The sequence below is a fragment of the Brachyhypopomus gauderio genome, chromosome 6 (assembly GCF_052324685.1).
Source record: "Brachyhypopomus gauderio isolate BG-103 chromosome 6, BGAUD_0.2, whole genome shotgun sequence".
In the NCBI taxonomy this organism is placed as follows: Eukaryota; Metazoa; Chordata; class Actinopteri; order Gymnotiformes; family Hypopomidae; genus Brachyhypopomus; species Brachyhypopomus gauderio.
The window spans coordinates 9,590,373-9,607,271 of NC_135216.1; the positions used below are offsets into that span (position 1 = coordinate 9,590,373).

Here is a 16,899-nt window from a genome sequence, read left to right on the forward strand (position 1 = left end):
CGTGGAGAATGCTTATGTGAGCACAGTGGGTGTTGTGCAGGTTCTGATGCGCATCGTGGTGTTGCAGACAGCATATGGAGAGAGAGCCCAGGTTCTTGGCTTTATTAGCTTGGAAGACCACACTGCCTGATAAATCATGACAATGAGGAAGAGTGTTGATTATGTCGGTCTTTGTTTTTAATGAATCAAATAATTTCAGATTACATAAAAGATGTCATTTGCTGCCTTTGTGTGGTGTGTGTGTCTGTGTGGCCTCTGGTGAATAATCAAAAAGGTCTTTTGAAGTAAGGTTTATTGCCTTCTTCCTTTGCTTATAATGAGTCAAACTAATATGTCTTGTCTTGCTTTTTCTTTCCTACAGTGATTTTGTTTTTTCAAATCCAGATGTTGGGGAGGATCTCATGGAGACTAAAGTCCACAAATCATACAAAGTATTCAAAGTTGGACTACATTAATCAGAAAAAGAACAAACACATACACACACACACACACACACACACACACACACACACACACACACACACACACACACACACACACACACACACACACACACACACACACACACACACAGGTACACACACACACAGGTACACACACACACACACACACACACACACACACACACACACACACACACACACACACACAGGTACACACACACACAGGTACACACACACACACACACACACACACACACACACACACACACACACACACACACACACACACACACACACAGGTACACACACACACACACACACACACACACACACACACACACACACACACACACACACACACACACACACAGGTACACACACACACACACACACACAGGTACACACACACACACACACACACACACACACACACACACACACACACACACACACACACACACAGGCACACAGGTACACACAGGTACACACACACACACACACACACAGGTACACACACACACAGGTACACACACACACACACACACACACACACACACACACACACACACACACACACACACACACACAGTAAAAATGGGGCATCTTCCCTATGGTCAGCAGCAAGTCTCTGAAGTGCCAGGCACCATATATAGAATAGCCATGCACTGATAGAGAGATATATGACTCTGGCTCTGATTACTTAGGAGGCATGACAGCTTTAATAGGCAGCCCAACAAAAAGCACTTACATGCTGACCTCAAGCAACATTCCCACTGACAGTTGAGCAAAACCACTTTACATCCTCCTCTGTCTCCTTCCTGGCTCTCCCCTCCCATATCCCTCTGTCGTCTGTCTCCGGTGGCTCTGAAAGACGTGTCCCCGCTCAGGGACATCAACTTGAGGCCCCAGTGGAAGGCAGAGCTCCCAGGGAGAAGTCCCTGTCCCCTTCACTACCCCAATTTGTGTCTGCAGGCTGACGTTGGCATGCACAGGAGAAAAGCCCACTGGAACCTCTTTTAAAGCTTCACTTGAAAACTGAAGGCAGTACATTTATCAAGCAAACTGAACTTGTAAGTATTGGCCATTGCAGCTAACACGGCCTTGAGAAGCAAAGTGACGGCCCTCTCTGGAAACTCTCCCTTCAAAACTCTCATTATCGGATTAAAACCCAGGAGGTTGAATTCCCAATTTATTATCTGGATGGATGTCAAATCTTACGCATCTTGAAAAATGGAATTCTCCAGTGAACAGATCTTCTTTATCCCAGTTCTCTCAATGAAGTCAGCATTTATCACACAGTGAATCCCGGATACTGGCCAAAAACTCATTATATTAACCAAACATTTGCGAGTAAATAACTTAAAGAAATATCCTAGACTTGTTAAAGGATTTACTTGAATGTCTACTTTAAACGAAGATTAAATAATTCTTCTAGGATATTTGCTCACCTAGCTATGTATAAAAGGTTGTGTATAATAAAATAATAAAATGAAACCAGTGAATAAGGGCCCATTTGTAAATCTAGGAAGTGCCATTACTTGTGCATTGTGTCCTAAACTCCATTTTAGGACTCATGATATTACACATGGTATCTGAAGAAGAAGGTGAAATTGACTGAGTTTTGAATAGACTAGAGAGGGAGTTACATTATTGTATGGACACGCTCATAAATATAAGGCCTCATAACATAAAGATAGAAAGATGGTTTCCCTATTAAGCTATTAATTACGTTCTACTAGCAGCAAGAAATCTAAACTCTTAATGATTCACAATTAATGTCAGATAGAGAGGATGTTAGCAGTTCTGTAGAGACTGCACGGACCATAACTAAAACTATAACCAAAACCAGGAGTCACGTTAACACTGACCTCAAATTCCTGAAAACTGTTGCATAATGTAGGCTATAGCAATACAAACAGCAGGGATTTCAATAAAATATCTGACATGCTTTGGTCAAAATATCACAAGGATCAACAACCACTTTTACTCTCTAGTTGTGCATGTGTTGATAAAATAATGTTCATTCAACTAACAAACTAATAATATTGATGTTATTGTGGAACAGAAATAATATCAGAAAATGTCTACTATGTAATCTCACCTGTTAGCGTTAGCTGGTGTAAAATAGCCAAAGAGAAAACAGCATAGAACAGAACAGGGTACTGATCCCTATTTTAATTTAAATGTTTCATTGCTAGTCTTGTCTTGTACTGACCCAGGATAGAAAAGCAGTCAGACACAAAGTGGTTAGCACACATGTACAGGATTTTGCTGACTAAAGCTGGGACATTGCCATCAAAAATAGACTTTATCCATTCAGCTTTTCTGTTCTCTGATGTAGCGCTTTGTGCTGCATGTGCTTATAACAACATTCTAGTGCTAACCTCTTAGCTTCGATATAATGCTAGTGGCTCTGTCGTTTACAAGAAGAAAAAAAAAAAGTCAAGCCTTCAAAAAGGTTCTCAAGCCATGGGTGGAGATACTTAGATCGGGGTGGGTGGCATAACTCTAATGAGTTCCCTAATGGCATAGAAAGGGGAGACAAATCTAAACGGCTTGTTGAATCCCATGTTTTCTGACAGCCTGCAAGAAGGGACTGGTTGTCTTATTTTACAGTTTCTGGGTTGGTAGGCACTGCAGATACCCAAATGTATGTGCAGAAGCACTATTAAAAGTGACTTTAAACAATATTCACTTTTGTGAATCAAATAACACAAATTTGTTGAGATTTACTGCATTCATCCGCTGTGCATAGAGGTTCAGCTACCCTGTGTCCAACACACATAAGCACTGTAGATACCTTAGACTCAGAATTCTTCAGAAACCAGAATGAGAATAATGTAACAAGCTTTTAGAGACATGATAACGTGTCATATAAAGCTGAACAGGTCAGGAGGTCAGAGAGAGGACATGCCCTGGGTTTCTGAAAACTTGGCTAGCTGCCTTTCCATGAATCCTCGCCTCAGTAACTCTTTGCACTGACATAATTAGGACCCATATGGCACAGAGGTAATGCTATAGGCTGGATGAGATGGCCCAGGATATATAGAGGACTCTGGGGTATTGAAAATCTTCATAACCGCAACATCATAGATGTTTCACTGCTGCGGGCCTCCACATCTACCCATTCCATAGACAAGGTAATGACCCACCACAGCTGATCATCAGGTCCATAACACCGGGGAAGAATGGGACTTTAGGATCAGCATCAATTCATCAATATTGCTCTTTCTTCTTGTCTTCAATAAAATTCCCTTCCGCGTCATTGTCTTGCTCCAATGGGTTGATAAACTAGGAAGGTCTGAATCATTTTACTGTTATTTCTAGCACTAAGGAGGTCACCTGGGACTGACCAGGATATTCCAGATTCATCAGAGCAATCTTCCATTTGTCATGTCTCAGCACTTAATGCAGCGTTCTTGCCAGGATGGGATCAATGCGTTTTTCATTCCCTCGCAGAAGGACTTAGGAACGGAAACATAATTATCGATCAGACCAGACACCTGGACGAAGGGTAAGTAGCTAAAGGATTCTTTCCACAATGCTTTCAAGCTTAACGGCGTACAATAGAAAAAAAAAGCAGCCATACTGAAACTGGCAACTTGTTTTTCGATCAAGACTAATACTCCGAGAGATATCAATGGCGAACCAGCCGTGAGCTGGTCAAAGAGGAGGTTGAGCTAAGCCACTGACACACAAGCGTATGACTACTGTCCACGCTGCCCTGAACACACACACACACACACACACACACACACACACACACACACTGTCGCATGTGCCTGGAAAGTTCTGGAAAACGATCCTATGACGCTCAGTCGAACTCTCATTCACAAACCTACGCCTGAGCGCCGGACACGACAAGCCACTCTAAGAGTCTAAACGAGTGTTGACGCATGGGCTGAAGACAGAGCCGTATCCCGGAGCCCTTCGCCCCGGCCCGTGCGCAGACGTGGCCCTCTGCCAGAGGGGGCGTGCGGCCCGGTCCCTTTGAGCTCACGCGAGCCTCCCTGCAGGGAAGAGTGGATTGGACTGCCAGCGAGGACCAGGGCAGCACATAAAAGCTTTCAGTGCCCAGCCATTACAGAAAGGGACAGAGAGATGGAGCCGATGGACTCAGAATACTAATCTTGTTTCCACAGCAATCAAAAGCAGCATCGCTTTCTTGTGTCACCCCCAGTGCCCCTCTCTCACTCTCTCTCTCTCTTCTCTCCCCCACTTTAGTCTCTGTCTATACTATTAACCCATGACAGCCAGCGCTGAGCCTTCATTCACTGAGTGAAAATTGTTATAACGGACAAACAGAACATCTGCGATTTCAGTGGTTTTCTTCGATGAATTAGAAAAATATCGTCAGCCCTGCTGCTTTCGATGTATTTGAAAAGACAAGGCGACATATTTTAAAGGAACGATTCGTAGATTCTCAAATAAATAGATGCAGATTTTTCATGGGAAAGTAAATCTACCACCTTTACGATGATATAAACAACCAACATTATTTAAGTTCATTTTAATGATTTCAGTTTTTTAGTAAATACATTCAATAGCTGAGCTAAATGGCTTTTAGCACCATGTATAAACTCTGAGGCTTTAGGTACCACTGTCCATATATCGTTCTGTACTCTCGACTCCTCAGAATCTCCGTTAGTCATCTTCTCCGTCTTGTTATTCCTCTCACCGTTTCCAGCTGTCGTGATATGGCTAAATCATTCACCGTGAGGTTGAAATCTAACAGATTACAGTTCAGCTATCCGGATGAGTTTCTGATAACTTTCCAGTAACAGGGGAAACTGAATTAGATTTGCCTGCTGTGTACTCCTTCTGTGTACTCCTTCTGTGTACTCCTTCTGTGTACTCCTTCTGTGTACTCCTTCTGTGTACTCCTTCTGTGTACTCCTTCTGTGTACTCCTTCTTAACGTATGCTCTACCTCTCATTTACAAAGTGCAACCATGCCAACTACCTTGCCCAATGCCTTGCATTTGCGTGCACACACACACACGCACGCACGCACGCACACACACACACACACACACACAAGCCACCTGTTTGTTATTCTCATCTGTCCTGCAGTACAGGGGATTAGCTTGCCGTAGATTACTCAAGCTTCACCAAGCTCATTTCAAGGTGCAATGGCCTGGTAAGTCAAACAGCACTTTAATCCAGGAATGAGTGGGGGGGCAGACAGCAGCAGACACTGAGGACAAGACAAGTTTAGATATGTTTAGTCATGTCTCCCTAAACTGAATGATTTTTCAAATTAAATTTCAGCTACAAATTTAATTGACACAAAGTGATGCCATTTCTGTTTGTTCTGTTCAGATAAATCACACCTTACGTCCCTAATGTAATCATTATAGATGAAGTAAATAGCTATCTAATAATGTTAAGCAAATTCTGTGTTCAGCAAATTCTGTTTTCTTTTCTGTCTTTGCCATTGTCCAAGTTTCATGTTACCCTTGTATGGACACTGCTTTATGAATAAACTTGCCTTGCCTTAGGAGGACATGACAATTAAGAGACCCCTGTTTCTGCACCGTTTCAGACTATCCAGTGGAATGGTGCACATCCTAAGACAACTTGGCAAATACATTTCCAATTAATGGTTTAATATACGTGATAAATGAAATAATCTGACTCTTAAATATATTAAACAGATACTGGCTACATCCTAATGATTTCAGCCTTATTACATTGGATGTATCCTAATTATTTCAGCCTTGTTACATTGTGTGGCCCAGTTAAGGTCTGGACACCCAGTTAAAGTGTGGACACAGTCCTGCACACAATGGTCTGGCTTTTTCAGACCAATTATGCAAAGTAAATCACTGATGTCAGTATTGAAAGTTTGTGATAGGCGTAGGAGCACACACACACACACACACACACACACACACACATACACACGCACATTCACTCAACTGAACACCTAACTGAACAGTATGATAAGTTCTCTGCCTTGAGCATAGGAATGCCCTCTGCACATATGATTTCCTGTTTGTAAGGCGACACTTACAATAAAGGATAACAGGACTTGTCTTTTGAACTGAAGTTCAATGGAAGAATAATCACCCAACAGTTCCTATTTTTAATATATAAAACATTTTGGAACTTATTCTTTTTTTCAGAAAAAAACTGGAACTTTTAGTAAGCCTTAAATACATTTGGAGCCCATTATAACAACCAGCCCACATATTTCACAAAACAGTACAGACTCCCCGTTGAGAGAGGAAACAACATGTAATACAGCAACAATCAACTCAGCCACAGAACGTGCAATCTTAAAAATGTCCTGATCTTTAACCAATAAACATTGTAAAAATCAAAACAAAAAAACTTAACAAATATTTGTGTGATGCTAAACTACAGTGTTAAAGAATTAGCAAATTGTCAATAATAATCATACCAAACAAAAATAGAAATCTGAAAAATATTAATTATATAAATTAACATTAATATGAAAAAATAAAACAAACTAGCTTATCATTGCTGAGAATGGTCTGGGAATGGTATTGATATTCCAGTAAACACAGGTGATTGTCAGCCCACTGACTGGATATAACTAATGGTATATAGTATGTGTCACGAGTGTTTTGTTCATGTAGCCATGTGGTTCAGTCGTAGTCCCTCCTTGTGTTTTGTAGCCCGGCCCCTCATTATTCTGTTCAGGTGTTCCTTGTTTAGTCTTGTGTATTTATTATTTTGTCATTCATGTGCTGATCTTTGTTGTGTACAGACTCATTTGGTGTGTTGCTGACGATATTATGGTTTGTTGTTATGTTTCTATGTTGGACTCTCTCACATGACTTGACCCAGGCATGTCTATACGACTCTGATTTTGGAACTCCCTACATAAATCTCACTCTTAGCATTTGCGTCCTAAATTTGACAAAAAAATTTACAAAAATAAAAAGGCTATACTTTTTTTTCCGAGTGTATAAGATGCTATTCTTGTTGTTGTGAGGATGCCCTCATTTAAAGTAAATTTAAGTCTGCATTGAATGTACACATCACGAGTATTAACAACACAGATGTGTCAGATTGACAGCACAGTAACACCCTTAGAAGAACCATCCTAAAGACGTCAATTCAACTGTACACTTGACTAAGGCCCTTTCTCACTATATAGCTTTCGCTAGCAAGCTAAGATGTTTATACTCAAAGAAGGTGACAAAGCAAAATGTAGAGTGTGACTGTTTAGAGTAAAGCGTTAGAGTAAGCTGTTAGAGTCTCTTAGGCATTCTCTAACCTTCACTGAACATATAGAAAACAAATTTGCTCGCTGATGGCGCGAAGAAGAGGGAGAAAGAGTTCCCAGTTGATCTGTGGGGGTTATTTATTTATTTAGTTCTTTTTTTAATCCTGCTCTCCATATGTTGTGGGCCCAGGCAGACTATGCCCCAGGTGGAAGAATGACACCTCATCGTGACCCAGATAATTGGGTCTTTACCACCTCAATCGTGTCTCTTGAGACCAAGACATGAGAGAGAAACAGTCACAGAGAGATAGAGAGAGAGAGAGAGAAAGAGAGCGAGAGAGAGACTTATGTAGGGGATCAAGCTAGCTAACGAGGCGATGCAACCATAAGCAACACTGACTTCATTGTGACCTAGTAGAAATAAGAGTGTGGGGGATATATAAAACCACATATACAAATGCAGTCTGCAATCACGCGAGGGCATGCAGAAATGGTACAGCCAAGTTTGGTTCGTATAGGCACAGGCACACCCACGTGCATTTTTTACAAGAAGGTTGAGTGAAATTAAAGAGAAGTAGTGTATGGAGATTAATTAGCATCTTCTTAGCCAGTCATGTTATTACGAGACTTGAATACTGTGAGGTTTACACCTCACTTTGTCCAATTAAGGGTTTTGTAAGTTATCAGCTCAATGCATAGCTGTTCAGCTGTATCATGTAGGATGCCAGTTCTACAGTTACAATGATCTACAGACATACAGTATCATGAATGTGATTATAAGAGTGTTATTTTTTCTGCATTTGATTAGTTTTTCTAAGCTTTTGCTGACAGTGGAGAGGCTGTGTTGGTTTATATATTGACCTTAGGCGTTGGCTTTAGGTTTTACACTGAATTTAGTGTTCCACTGAAAAAATGTTTACCTAATTTACACAGACTACCGACCTGCAGCACTCTCAACTTTGTGTGGGGTGTATTAGGAATGAAATTAGCAAAACATGTCGCAAGGTCAGAAAGATAAAATACTGCAGCATTGTGTTAGACAGTTATGTAACAGTCCATGTAAACAGAGCATACACATCTTGCCCTGTTAAACCAGTGACGTCCTGTTAAACCTTGCGAGCAGTTCAGAATGTGCATGCACGGTTTGTATTTAATACCCTCAAGTTCTCCCTCATCTCTCCACTGCTGTGTCAACTTCACTGGCTTCCTGTGGTTGCTCATATCAGCTTTAAAACGTCAGTGTTTAGCTATGAAGCCAAACGTGAATGAGCCCACCCTGCTCGAAGACACTGGTGAAATCTCACAGCTAGTCTCACACCCTTCAAAGCGGCATTACAACTTTGCTTGTCTTCTCACGTTTTGTCTCGTTCCTTTTCTCTGGGACTAAAATGGCTGAATGCATTTTAACTGGTCTGTGTGTTTGATCTTTGATACGGTTTCCATCTAGGCCTCTCTTGTATCTAGCCTATTTGTACTAGATTAAGGAAAAGTTACCAAAGAGGACAGAAAAAAAAACATTTCTATATGTTGGTGTAGACCTGAATGTCTGCCAATTGCTATACATGTAAATGTTCATAAATAAACAAATGTAAATAAAGAAATTGGCAAGAGAAGGCACAATATATGTGCACAGGGCAGGGTGATTGAGAAGGAATCAAAGAGTGTGAAGAATGGCAGATAACAGAATTGACTACGTCCGCATTGGTGAATCGGTAGGGGAGAGTGCAGCTCTAACCCTACTTCTCCAAAACATGTCCAGCAGACCTGAGATCTCGGGTTGTCCTGTACCAGAGCACAGGCTCTAATTAACAGCACTGGCACTCCATGGGTACATGAGGCAGCGTACACACGGGACCCCTTCACGGTCCCTCGAGCTGACCCGATTTCGCACATTAATGAGGCCCGCAACTTTTTTTTCAGGCTGCCTCGGTAATTGGCATCTATGGGGATGCTGGAACAGTAGGAGCAGGTGCCGCAGCTGTGGACCTCCAGTTGAACGTGCACGGGCTCAGCGTGGTATCACCAGAGTCCCGGTCCAGAAGAGGCACCGCCCGGACGCTCGGCCGCATCTCCGTGTATGAACCCGGGCCTGCCTCTGCAAACGTCTCATGATCTGCATGTAAAATTATGTTTGACGTGCTTGACTGCTACCTTTGGATTGGCCAATAAATTGCTCCAATGAATGCAATGAATCAATTATCCCTGAAAGCTAATTTCGGAGTTGGCAAAGCAATGTCACTGTGCAAAGGGAAACTGAAGGGAAGTCCTGTAGCATTGTTCTTTACTTCATGAAGGCTGTTTGAAAGCAGTGGTAAGAGTTTATGCTGGAGGAAGCAGATTATCAAAGTCAAAGCGTACTACAGTTAATCGGGACAAAAGAAGATATTAGAGTGAGGGGATTGACAGTCTGACAACGACTGACAACGAACGCAGACACTACACACACACCTAAATGCACTGACGATAACAAGACACGAGCGTGACAGAATGATAACGAGACAGGTGGTACAAATAACACAGATGAACACACGCTCTAAGAAACACACACGGACGTAAGCACACGCAGTCACAGACGAGCGTATACACAAACACCTACGGACCTGTGGGAGGGGTCAGGGATGGGCCGAGGCAAGAAACTATGGAGACACACAGATTGGGACCATTAAAATCTCAAGTTAATGTCTGTAGACGTTTTCCTATGGATGATAAGAAAACACACAAGCCTAGAATTACGGTGAACCGTAGTAACCCAAACAAGCTGTTAACTGCAGACCTCAAACAAATTTTGATTAAAAAGGAGACTAGCTAGGGCACAGCTAGAACATATGAAAAAAAAAAACTGTTTTTCATATGAATGTTTTGTACAGACCCAACAAACCTAAAACAAGTCTGTTCAAAGATTATATTAGCAAGTTAGGATTTTAGAATATTTTCCCGCCAGGCTAAATTATATCATGTCTGTCTGTAGTGACAAACTAAACGACAGCAACAGTTAGTATAACTGAAAACATTTTATTTTAAGGAAATTACTTGCAGGTTACTGATAGTTAGTTACGATCAAATGTTGTAGCCATGGACAGACATGGACACAATGTTTTTTTTTTTCTGTGTATACAATTCTGAGGCCAGAGAGCTTTTCTGATTGGACGGTTGCCTTGGTATCTTTGGCAGTGCAGGGATTGTGGGAGATTTCTGCCAGGCGACGCCTTCCAAGACGTGCGTTTGATACGTGACTCTCTGAACAAAGAAAGACTCCAAGCAGGGGACTACAAAGCAATGCAAACTCTGTTTGGATGTACTACAGCAGTCCGTGTAGTGTTCTTCTCCTATCAAACATCTTCATCAAACATGGCAAAGGAGCAGCAGCTGCAGCTTTATCTCTGTGTCTTTGCAAAGCCCTCAAAGGGAATAGCAAAGGAAGTGTGGACAGGATTCACGTTCAGGTACATTATAAAATGCTTGACTACTGAGGTGTGTGTGGGTGTGTGTGTGTGTGTGTGTGTGTGTGTGTGTGTGTGTGTGTGTGTGTGTGTGTGTGTGTGTGTGTGTGTGTGTGTGTGCGTGCGTGCGTGCGTGAATTGTGTTCTTTGCATGTGAGGGTAACAACCCGAGGGCACAACTCAAAGAAAGCTTCAGCTGAGTATGATGATTTCAATTATTCACGGCAGTCCTTTCTTACCAGCCCGACCTCTGTCGTCCTGAAGTAGACAGAGCACTGCGCAACGTTTAACGACAACCTCTTCTCATCGATGCCTCCCTCACACCCAGAAACAAGGCACACAGACTGGCTATTTAAACAGAGAGGTTAGGTGCCCAGGGAGGCCGACTCTGCACGACTAGGTGTGAAGCTTTGGACAGCTCTCACTCTCTCCAGCGTCTCTGCAGACACTGATAGGCATTCCCTCAGTAGCTGGAGGCATCACTGCCTATAGCAGACCTGGGGCTGAGAGCTAACTGTAGCAAACGCAGCGCTGAAAGATCTATGGCCCATATCGGGTGCGTTGCTTTATGCATTTTGCTCATGACTGGCAGCATAAAGAAGCTACATATTCATCAGGCGGTCCAAAAATCCAACTTTCAAGAACTTTCGAGGTTCCACCACATCTGATGACGGTATCTGATGACGAATCCTCCCAAACACCATCGTCGAGGCCTGGTGCGACCACATGCACAGTAGGGCTGCACGATTAATCGTATTTTTTATCGTTATCGCGATGTGAAGTTTCACGATAAACACATCGAAAGAGCCACGATAACTCCTTGAATAACAGCAAACTCTAATTGCGTTATCCTCGTCCAGCAATAGAGGGAGCTATTCGCGCTGCAGACTATGATCACGTGACGTAAGTAGGCAAGAGGCAGAGTGAGGCAGAGTTGCCAGGTTCGCGGTTTTCACGCCAAATTGGGCTTGTTTGAAAATCCAGCCGCGGGTAAAAATTCTGGGGCCGCGGGGTGCGGTTTTTTGGGCTACTTTTGAGTTGGGCTACTGCGGAAGTTACAAGTCAACACTAAGAATCGATCGCGATATAATACTTAATTTGTCTCCAGTTCACACTCGCAACCCCTCCCCCCCCGCCGACAACTTACACTCGCAGATTTTGTGCGGAATACTTTTGTAGGACCTGGCAACCCTGGAGTGGGGTGAACACGCTCATCAGACACGCGATTTGGTTTAAGCCTGGTTTACACTTGATGCGGCGCGAGGGTCCGGGAGGCGAAAATAACGTAATCGCGGTGGCTTCGCCCGTGTGCAATTGCCTCGCGCGCTGTCGATTCACGAGGTCGTGCACCTCTCGAATTTTGTACGTTCGCGCGCGCCGCGTCTCGGCGCAATGAGAACAGTCATGTTTGCAGGGTTCATACACCTATAGCTACAAGGTGGAATTCAAGCACTTGTATGTCACTTTCAAGGTCCATTTCAATAATTCCCAGCACGTTATTGAATTAAATATTTATACATATACTCTAATGATTCGAAATAATTCGCTTTTTTATCACATTATTTTATGTTATTATTTATTTAAAGTTCGCGCGCGCTGCGTCTCGGCGCTATGAGAACAGTCATGTTTGCAGGGTTCATACACCTATACAAGGTGGAATTCAAGCACTTGTATGTCACTTTCAGTGTCCATTTCAATAATTCCCAGCACGTTATTGAATTAAATATTTATACATATACTCTAAATGATTCGAAATAATTCGCTTTTTTATCACATTATTTAATGGATATTTATTTTCAAAACGCCCAATCTTAACGTCTTCACGTTCTCTCATGTTTCGTCCTGGAATTACAAGAGGCTCGTATTTGTTAACGTAATACAAGAGAATTGTTCAGTCAGACAGATATTTGTTGTGAAACGAAGTAGTTACAATTTCAAGCCTTTTCAAATACTTTAGCCTAAATTCCAGCACTTTTCAAACCTGAAACACAAAGCAACATTAAAATTGGTCAGGTAAAAGTTCATTCCCCTGTATTTGAGGGGTGTTTTTTTATACTACTAGGCCTACATATCGTTTCGGACAACACTGCAAAGAATGTGACACGGCAAGATTAAACGCTTCCGCCGTTCGCGGAGGTTAACGAGGTGTGCGGAGTCGCTCACTCGTGAAAGTATAAACCTAGATTGAATCTATTGTTGAATAAACCTGCAAAATATTTGGAATTATTCTGGATTCATTACACAGTAAAAAACAAAACAAATTAACGTGCTGCTGTTCAGAGAGACACTACATTTCTGTATTTTAATCTTAATTTATCGTGGTTCACATCGATATCGGGATATCCAACAACGTTATCGCACATCGCAATTCTAGTCCATATCGTGCACCCCTAATGCACAGCCGTCGGCTGGCCCCGAGCCTTCTGGACCGAGTGAGCGGCCGACGGCAGGTTTCGTTTGAGTTAGCAGCGAAGCATCACCCCGACCGAGCTGGCGCCATGCTCACTGACTGACAGCACGCCCCACGTGTCACGTGGGCGCAATGCAGGAAGCACTCGCAAATGAAACGAATGAGGAGCCATCGGCACGCTGATACGCTGCCAAGGCCTGACGGAGGCAGGCGTCTGAATGGCAGACCGCTTCACGCCTTTGAGTCACGGGGCGCGCCGTGAATGTGAGCTTTATTAAGCACAGCCGCAAACAAAGAGGGGCAGAGAGCTTGCAGCAGGATGGAGGTGTGAAGCAGAGAAGGCCAACATAGGAGACGGAGGATGAACAAACGTGGGCTACGCGTTGTACAGCGATTCCGTGCGAAGCCCCTTGATGCTGTTAGCACGGTGAGTCATGCAATTAAAGCGCCCTACAAAATCACCGTTCCTGAGAGTCACCCGAGAGAAGGAGGAAAGAAATGTAAAAATTAAGGATGAGAAAAACCTGTTTCCTGTGATAGTTCAGGTGCATTCTTTGGTGTCTTCCCCTCCTAGGACTCCCTGCAGTTCCCGTGGCATCTGAGAACCTGCCTGCTCCTCACGCATGTGCCGATGGTTTCAGGCTGTTTCGTATGGATGTGATGCGTTTGTCAATGGTGGACTATTACAGGCTCTCACACAATGAGGTTACAATCACAGTCGTGTGTTCCTGCAACTCAGCAATGCCGGCTGAGCCGGGGGTGGGGGTGGGGGTGGGGGTGGGGGTGGGGGTGGGGGGGGGGGGCAGCTCAACAAGCGACTATTACTGGAGGAGCTATCAGAGCACACATTTCAAGAGGACCAGTATTACAGGACAAAACCATCATTGTTTGATCCGCAAATTAGAACAATAAACTGAAACGCGAGCCTCGCTCAATGTAGGTCGCATGTGCAGGGGGGGGGGGGGGGGGGGGGGCAAAGAGACGAACACTCGACAAAAGGGGAGATGTTTGCTCACCTAAACTAGTCAGTGACACAAACAAATGAGCTGGTAATTAAGGACAATGGTGAATTGGCTAATGCTGTCATGCTACTGATCCACACGCACGAGTGTTGACAGACGGCAGTGTATACTTTAGTGTGCAACATGGGCTCTTACATGAGAGCCTTTTAAAGGTCTGCTAATGGCACAGTGCACATGCACGAATCACGTGCTTCAGTAATTCTGAGTAGCCAGCAAACCAAATGGCATATGGCCGGCCTCAGAAAACCCTCTCTGCTGACGGAAAAGGGAGAGGAGGGAAAGAGGAAGGAAAAAAAAAACCATTGCCATACACCGCATCGCCAGACAGCAGCAGTGACCCTCATCTTAACCTGTTGGCTTTGATCCTGCTGGGCAGCGGGGTGTGGAGAGGTGGCCGGGCCAGGCCGGGCTGAACCGGGTCATTCCTGGACTCACTTCACAGAGCTGTGCCCTCTTCCCTGCAAGGTTCTCTGAGCAGAAGTGAGAGGAATACTCAATCTATCACTCTGCCATCATCTTGCTCATAACACATTGACAACGATGCAACTACAGTAACAACACTTCTGCGTTGGATAAATATTACATGCATACACGAGGGCATGCCCTCACGCCAAACAATGATAGAAAAAGCTGAAGACCCACACACTCCTCAACTCTGAATAAGCCTGACTTAAAAAGACTTCCAGTTTCATTTTGTACTACAACATTTCAACCTATCAGGTCTTCATCAGGCAATTCAAATCAATGAAAGCCTTGTAAATGAGACCAAATTTCTTTCTGTGAATGTATACTGAAAATTAATTTCATTTTCAGACGGGGAAACTAAAGGGCTGAAACTGTTGGTTATGCTTGGCTCAAGTATGTATGTATGTGCACACACATTCACTCCCCCCCCCTCCCCCCAACACACACACACACACACACACACACACACACACACACACACACACACACACACACACACACACACACACACACACACACACACACACACAGGAATTTATTATTCTGAGAAGTCCATGCTCTATTGATTGCAGTACAGTCCATATTGAGAGAAAGTCAGAAGGTGTGTATGTTTGAGGGTGCACTTAGAAGTACATCAAACAGTCAGTGCGTAAGAGCGTCCACTTTCTTATTGTGCATGTAATTGTATGGCATGTCTCTGCCATAGGCTCTTTCCAATTGATCTGCAGTCGAGGTGTCAAGCTATTTTGAAGTAATATGAGTGGGCAAATTAATTAGGGGTCTGTGGAGAAAAAAGGCTCTATCCGGATGAAGCTAAGCCTCACCACTGCCATTAGACCCTTTAAAGACAACAGGGAATTGATTGCAAGAACTGGTAACGTGCACGCTCATGTTCTTTAGACGGTTGTCAAATGGACTTGCATCGAACGTTCAGAATCTTCCCTGTAAGCCAGTGAGCTAAACAAAATGGATCTACTTTTACTGCAAGGCATTTTTGACCACTGCGAGTTTCCACCCAGATAAATTTGCATTTTTAAATGTCATTTTATCTCTAAATGTCATGAGTATTTTCATAACAGCTGAGAAAAAAAAAATCACATACAAGCAAATGCGCACATAAAGGCATTATAAAGACAACCTCAAGGTCAGATAACTTTGATGGAAACTGCAGCGCTATAGACAGACGTGGCATTCAAATTCAAATCCAGCAGTTGTGCAAAGTGCTCATAGAAGTTTCTAGAAGATGTCTGCATATATTCAGACTGCATTCCCATCTTCCTCTCCAATGCAGCAGGGACTAACCATTTTCATATTTTCAAACCACTGTGTCGGTCTCTGGGTCCTGCCTCTCTACTTCATGCAGTCCTAAACAATAGCTACTGGTGTTAAAACATCTGACTGCATGTTGCAACATTTAGAGCACGGGCACTGAGGTACAGAGGGGGGTTTTATGTTAGGATGTAATAGAGAAAATTTAACAGGGACAATTATGTGAGTTGAAAACGAGCGTTCACATGCAAACCCCTGATAGCAGAACATTTCAGGCAGGTAATTACATTTTGCTGACATGAAGGCTGCCCTTTCATAAATAAACTAAAGAGATGAAAGTGTTCTGGTAATGTTCAGTCCAAAAAATTTTTTTCAGACAGGTGTTTGTACAGAATAAGATGCTTTAGAGAAGAAGTATGAACATCGTCTGAGAATGACATCACAAGTCACTTTCGCGCTCAGGATTTAGAACAGATGTATGTGTAGTTCACTGTTTTTGCCTGGTGCTTTTGATGGTTAGTGGCCAACGTCAACATTCCTGATGGTTTTACCAATTAGCCTCTAGCATTGACTTTAGGCAGAAATCAAAGCAGTGGTATTGTGCGCCTCAGCAACCTTTGGAAGCATCTCGCTCAATCAGAAGGCACTTCCCG

At 43.2% G+C, this 16,899-nt stretch overlaps 1 protein-coding gene across 19 annotated transcripts in view; it reads right to left on the minus strand.

The window, feature by feature from the left end:
• The window catches only part of adgrb2 (adhesion G protein-coupled receptor B2), a 189,080-nt gene that overhangs the window by 128,256 nt on the left and 43,925 nt on the right, over positions 1-16,899 (minus strand). The window contains exon 1 of one of the 19 annotated variants that reach the window (XM_077008549.1): positions 14,015-14,152. The exons of the other annotated variants lie outside the window; for them this stretch is intronic. The gene's annotated coding sequence lies outside the window, so the exon portion shown is untranslated. Of the gene's footprint in view, positions 1-14,014; positions 14,153-16,899 lie in introns of those variants that run through there. 19 annotated transcript variants of the gene reach the window in all.